Genomic DNA, 6,744 nt, shown 5'->3' on the forward strand with positions numbered 1-6,744 from the left:
ATCAGCCAGGAAACGCAGAAAAAAGCCTTCTGGTGAGGGAACCAGTCCTGGTGGGTGGTGCAGGGGGGCCTGGCCTTTGGGGACCTGTAGTAGAGAATGACTGGGCATCTGGTGGTTTGGCAGAGCCGGCAGGAAAGCATGGAGGCTCAGTACCAGCAGGTTTGATGCCTACCCTATCCCTGGCTTCTTCAGCTGGGGTATGGGACTGATACGCATATTTAGGGAGGGCTGGGACAAATGAGGGCCCACGATAAACACATTTTCCTAGAACGTCAATTGTATTCAACAGTAAAGCAATGTAAATACTTTTATACTAAAACCAGCACAGATATATTACAGAGAATACAAAACTCATGTGATTTTTTAATACAAAACTGCAAACTTCAAGGTGACTTCTTGTTTGCGGGGCCCACTTTAGATTCTAAAGTACTTGCTGACCACTGAGCATCAAGAGTCAATCCTCTCTGTAACTAATTAGAGTCAGAAGAAAAGCATAAAGCGGTACAGCATCCATCCATCAAAGCATCTGGGGACTTCACACCAGCAACTGCTGGTGGGTGCCCACCCTCCCAAGGTGGGCAGAAGGCATACCTTGGGTCCCACTCAACACTAATCAGAAAGTTAACAAGCATCTCATTCTTTTCCAAAAGGGTCTGGGTCCTGCTACAGCCAGTTAGGTTAGCTCAGCCTGAGGAAACAGAGAAAACAATGATGCTAATTCTTCCTAGATGTGCTCTCTAGGCCATAGCCTGCCAGCCCCTATTCTAAGCAGTACAGCAGTCACTGAGAAGAGCCCCACCTCTGCCATCAGCAGCCCTAGCCCTTACAGTACAGGCCTCTGTTACAGAATGCATTAAAGACACTTTTTCCATGGAAGGAAGCCTAGAAACAGGGTACACCCCTTGAGAGAGGGTGTCCCTTGTGGTCCACAATACAAGGGTGGAAACTTTTTTCTATTGTTGTAAAAACAATAACCGCATGACAGAGACCTGGGAACTTTTTTTTCTATAAAAAGCCACTGCTGACCACAGAAGAAGTGGGGGGGATAAATCAATGGAAGGCCACACAGAAGTAAAAAGCAATTTAGTTGGATTTGGTTCATTTGCCTCTTTTTTGTTTTGTGTGTAAAACACATACACATTCGAAAAAGACTGAACTCAATTGATTTTATTTATTTATTTATTTATTTATTTGGATGGAGTTTCACTCTGCAATCTCAGCTCACTGCAACCTCCACCTCCCAGGCTCAAGCAATTCTCTCTGCCTCAGCCTCCTGAGTAGTTGGGATTATAGGCACCCACCACCACACCCAGCTAATTTTTGTATTTTTAGTAGAGACGGGATTTCACCATGTTGACCAAGCTGGTCTCGAACTCCTGGCGTCAGGTGATCCACCTGCTTCGGCCTCCCAAAGTGCTGGGATTACAGGTGTGAGCCACCATGCCTGGCCCTCAACTGATTTGAAATGAAGAACAGAGAACATTACATTTTAATGGCAAGAGATTAAAAGAAACTACAAAGATATATTGTTGACAATAAGGAAAGAATGAGGGAGGAGGGCAAGGAGAAAGAGGTAAGAAAAAGAAATGGATAGAGGAGGGAGAGGTAGGAAAAGAAGAATGGGGGACAGCAAGATTCAAGGACGGGCCCACATGCCTAACCGCACACAAAAACGGGCAGCCACCAAAGGACCCACAGAGATACTTCCTTGGGCTTGAAGAGTTAGCCAAAGTCAATTACATTGTTCATGGCCAGCTGTTGGCTATAGCTCCAGACCTTGAACTATTATCACCCTTTATCCTTGCCTTCGAATGGTTAATGCTCTGGTCAACCACTGTTCGCAGCTCTTTAATTGCTCATTGAAAATTCTGAGGCTTAGCTTAGGTCACAAGCCAGAAGCTCCCCCAAATGAGCCACAATTCAGTAGATCATTCATCTCCAAGTATCTCCTCTGAAAAGGGAGTATGTGAAACACCATCTCATAAAACGTTCAAAGCAAATGTTGAAAATCCAAGGAGAAAATGCCGCTTGCACGGAAAAGAAATCCACGGAAAAGTGTTTTGAGTTTTGCATTTGCAAAAAAACCGGGACTTCAGCAGAACTGAGTCCCACCTCAGCATCAGCCAGCATCACCACCCACACACCTGACTTTCCACATGTCCACGTTCTGCATGCTCCCATGGATCTAAAGGCCTCAGTTGGCCCTGAAACTGAGCAGCCTCCACGACACTGCAATCTGAGGGTCAACAGCAGCAATCCCAAGGAGATTCCAAGTGAGTCTCAGGTTGAGGCTGAACTCTCAGTCCACTCCCCCACCCCCCATTCTAGTCTACCAAACCTCTCCTCACTTCAGCCCAAGGGCTGCAGAAGAGCTCAGCTGTTTCAGAGACAATAGAGCCTCCCCCTTTCAAGCTCCATCCTTTTCTCCTCCAAGCTTGGTTTCTGTGTTTTTCCCTTCCCCACATAACCTGTCCCCAGCCTCCTCCTTTCTCTTGTCTGTTTCTCCAATCTCTCTCTTCCTGTGCTCCTATTTACTCCTCATGTTTTCCTATTCCATCTTAGGATCCTTTCTCTCAGAGGAAGAGGAGGCTTAACAGATACATACAGGCCAGCGCAGTGGCCCAAGCCTATAACCCCAGCATGCTGGAAGGCTGATGCAGGCGGATAGCTTGAGTCCAGGAGTTTGAGACCAGCCTGGGCAACACAGCAAAACCCTGTCTCTACAAAAAGCATAAAAATTAGCTGGGTGTGGTAGTGCGTGCCTGTGGTCCCAGTTCCCCGGAGGCTGAGGTAGGAGGACTGCCGGGGCCCAGGAGGTCGAGGCTGCAGTGAGCTGTGACTGTGCCACTGCACTCCAGCCTGGGTGACAGGTGAGACCCAGTCTCAAAACAACCACCACCACCAAAACACAAAAACAAACAAACAAAACAAAACAAAAAAACCCAGATACATGTGGAAACAAGATCTACAATCTCTCCACCTGAGTTCCCACCCCAGCTCCACGTCTTGCTAGCTGTGCGACCTTGGAAAAATGGCCAAACCTCCCAACCCCTCAAATTCCTCAGTTTGGCAGGGGAGGGGGCGGAACATGGCAATCACAGAGGTCTTTTATAACTCTCATCTTCTAGATAGGTAAACGTTCACCTGTAGAACCATAAATAAACCAGCAAGTTAAACATCCACAGGGAAAGAGAACAAATTACAAAAACTCCCTTTCCTCAGCAATCTATCATCGCATCCTCATCTCCCACAGACAACCACTCACTCTGGGGTCTCTCTCTGTGCCTCTCACTCTGGGCCATTCTAGCTCTGAATTATTTATGTACTTACAGTAAAACCTCACCAATCACACAATCAAGGAAAAGGTAGATGTGAATCCAACAGAAGCCTGCGTCCTAGAATGCTTCCTTCACGCCATTGTGCAATACTTTGAATTTATTATCAGTTTAGCAAACAGGAAAGAACCTGAAAATGCCATCACAAACTGTGACTCTAAGAACAGGGGAGTTGTCAGGAACCCTGGAAGACCCTCTGCCCTATCATCCTCCACTTCACCAGCAAGGACACAGGCCCAGAGAGCAGAAGCCCAAACCCCAAAGATTGGTGGCCAGGACCAAAGCCAGCTGTCCTGCCTCTGGCCCAGAGCTCCTCCACCAAAGCTTTTTGAGACCATCCACGCCTTTCTCCTAGAGACAGGTCAAATCCTAAATTACCATAGAGTGCCCTCTACAGCAAATCTATCTCCACATCCAGGGAGGGGTCAGGAGATAAGTTTGGATGACCCGATGATTATCAATGCTGAACAATAAAAACTTTCTTTCCTGGCCCTGCCCTTTCATTCTTTGCAAAGAAAGCCCTAGACTCTGCTATCTGTTTTGAACTCTATTTTAGAGAAGAGGAAAGACGGGAATAGCTGAGCAGTGCTTTGTTCTACCAGGAAGAAGAATTTGCTCATCCTTTCCCATAACTCCTACCCACTACCCAATATGCCCAACCTCTTCTGAAAAGTTTACAGAAACTCTCCAACTACAACAAATGAAAGCAAGCAGGAGAAGGAAAGGGCCAACAAGGTGGGTATAGTCCACAAGATGACAATATCCCCGCAACTCTTTACCCCAGAGGGTAGACAGCACTTCATTTCAGTTGCTAATTCCCTGCAGGGAAGTCACTAGAGGAGTGGTCTCAGGGCCCTCCAGCTGAGAAATGTGCTCTCTGCAACCCCTGGAGAACTAACCGTTTCCTAACCATCTGCTCCAACAGTGCCTAGGGCAAAGGTGCCAACAGACCAACCCTTCCCTTCTTTCCCCTCAGGCCAAGAAGGAGACATCAGAGCTTGGTTGGCAAGGGGCTATTTAAGGCAGCATCCAGAGGGCGGGGCAGAAAACTGCTGGGGGCATCCTCTTCCTCCACCCCTCCCCCTCACAGCCCAAACACATGCCCCTCACTCTGTAGACAGCCATCTACCTCACGGGTGTCTGAAGGCTGTAGATATGTCCATCATCTCTTTGCTGTCATTGATGCTGCTGACCCCTCTGCTGCCCACCCCACTTTTAATCCAACCCTCCTTTCTTCGATCACCACCAAGATACCTTTCCAACCAAAAACACAGAATTGAATCTAAGCAGAGGAGCTCAAAACACAAGGAGAGTGAAGACATCCCCCGCCTCCACTTAAGAGAGGAAAAAGGGCGCGGGGGGCTGGGCGGGGGCGGGGGGTTGAGGGGAGAGATGGAGTCAGAGGCCTGACATGCCAGATAGGTTCCATGATGTCTCTAGATGAACCTCCCTCCTATTGACGGTGAAACCAATTCCAGCAATTTCAGCAGGTCGGCCCCTGTGACAACAGGGGCATCCCAACGCTCAGTGTTTAAAACAAAAATCCAAAGGCTCGCCCAGAACATGCTGGGAAAACCCGAGGACTGGATAAAACGAGCCACGCTCAGTGGGATCCCTTCTGCTTTTATGTAGCAATGTAATAGCGTAATAAATTCTTGTCTGCCTGGAGAAAGCAGGCACTGGTGAATTTCAAAGCCATCTTACGACAGCGGATGTATGGGGATGCAGAATTCGACAGCACATTCCCCCATGAAGGAAACATAATGACTTCAAGTCTCTTTCCCCTTCTATCTTGAATGGCGCTACCACGTATCAAGGAAGCCACGTCGGAAAGCAGCGAGGTGGGAGCAGGGGATGCCCGGGGAATTCGGAGAAAGGAGTTGCTTGCTGTCCATGTCGGTGATGAGCTGCCTAGCAAGATGCTGTCAGCCACTCGGGGAGAAAAAGGGGCACGGGCGGCACAGGCAGGCGCGGTGTCCCCGGCGCATACTCGTCCCCGTTCATTCAGGCGGGTCCGGCCAGCCGCGTCGTCCTTGCGCCCCTCCCGCCGCCCTCTCCAGGGGATGCTGATGAATGAACACACCTGAGATGCCTCCATCCTGCGCTCGCTCCCTCCGCCTTCCTCTGGCTGCTGCAGAGGTGCCCCTCCTTGGTAGTTTCACTTTACAGCACAAACCCATCCGGGCTTTGATGTCTCCTCCACCCACCCATATTGCAGCCACCCTGAGACGGGCGGACATTCTCTCCTAGCAGAGGCCACGATCGCACTACCCCCCACCCACCAAAAAAGGAAATTAAAAAAAGACCCAACCCTGGAAGCCCCCAGATCCTCCGCACCGTGGGGAACTTCCTTTGAAAGACTGGGGATCCGCCGAGCAGGCAGGATGGACGGTTCGACCGCGGGGGACCACCGCTTTCCCTGTGCCCATAGGGGGATGCTCTGGGGGAGGGGGTCCCCCAAGTCCCTCCAACAGCTGGCCCTTTAAATGCGCCTCCTCCGAGGGCTGAACAAAGGCGCCGCCCGCGGGGGCCGGGCCGCGCACACCCCCGGCGCCGCAGCTGCTGAGCAGGCGAGCGCGGCCGGGCGGGCGGGCGCGAGCTTACCTTGCTGGTCGCCGGGCAGGCGGGCTGCGCGCGTCCGCCCCACTCGCACTACACGCTGCAGCTGGCCCCGCTCTGTTTTTCTGGGACTCAGCGCTGACTTCACCGACACTCCGCGGACAACCAATGGGCTGCGGTGCCCGCCCCCTCATTAGCATGCCTCTGGAACCGTCCACTCTGGCAGCGCCTGGCTAGCGGGCGGAGCCAGGGGGCGGGGCCGGGCCCGGCAGTGACAGGAAGGGGCGTGTGCGTGGATGGGAGGCGAGGAAGCGTCCGGCGCCTGGCTCCTGGCATTGTGAGCCCGCCGGCCTCCGCCGGTAACGGGTGCGCGGGCCGACTGACCCTTTCAGTCCTGGCCGGGCCGGACGCTGGCCTGGCGTGCCTTCTGGTTCTTCAGAAGGGTCGCCCACGGGGAGCTTGGAAGGAACCTTAGACGTAAAATAACAGTGATAAATTATTTAACCCCAGGGCCTCAGTTTACCCATCTGTAAAATGGCATAATAGTACCGATTTCGTAAAATCTAGTGAAGATTAACATAGTTAACATAGGCGATGCATTTAGATCAGTGCCTGCTGGCCGTCGTGCTACATAAACGTTTGCTGTTATCATTCGCGTGCTCTGTACCAACCAGTGTGCTCAATGCTTGCTGGATATTTCCTCATTCGATCCTCTTAGCTTGATAAGAGAGGAACGATTACTAATCCATATTTTTCTAGTGAGAAAACTGAAAATAATTACAATTTTTATGCGGGAAAACTGAGGTGTAGTTTAACTGACTTGTCCGAGGTCACACAGCAAGTGGTGCAA

The 6,744-nt window shown here is 50.8% G+C and overlaps 1 protein-coding gene across 5 annotated transcripts in view; it reads right to left on the reverse strand.

Moving 5' to 3' along the window:
• SORBS1 (sorbin and SH3 domain containing 1) overlaps window positions 1-6,040 on the reverse strand; it is a 252,779-nt gene extending 246,739 nt beyond the window's left edge. For 4 of the 5 annotated variants that reach the window (XM_025396196.1, XM_025396194.1, XM_025396195.1 and 1 more), the window contains exon 1: window positions 5,940-6,040. The gene's annotated coding sequence lies outside the window, so the exon portion shown is untranslated. The remainder of the gene's footprint in view (window positions 1-5,939) is intronic. The other variant, XM_025396192.1, reaches the window with a different exon arrangement.
• Window positions 6,041-6,744: the final 704 nt, after the last annotated feature.

Source organism: Theropithecus gelada, chromosome 9, assembly GCF_003255815.1.
Source record: "Theropithecus gelada isolate Dixy chromosome 9, Tgel_1.0, whole genome shotgun sequence".
In the NCBI taxonomy this organism is placed as follows: Eukaryota; Metazoa; Chordata; class Mammalia; order Primates; family Cercopithecidae; genus Theropithecus; species Theropithecus gelada.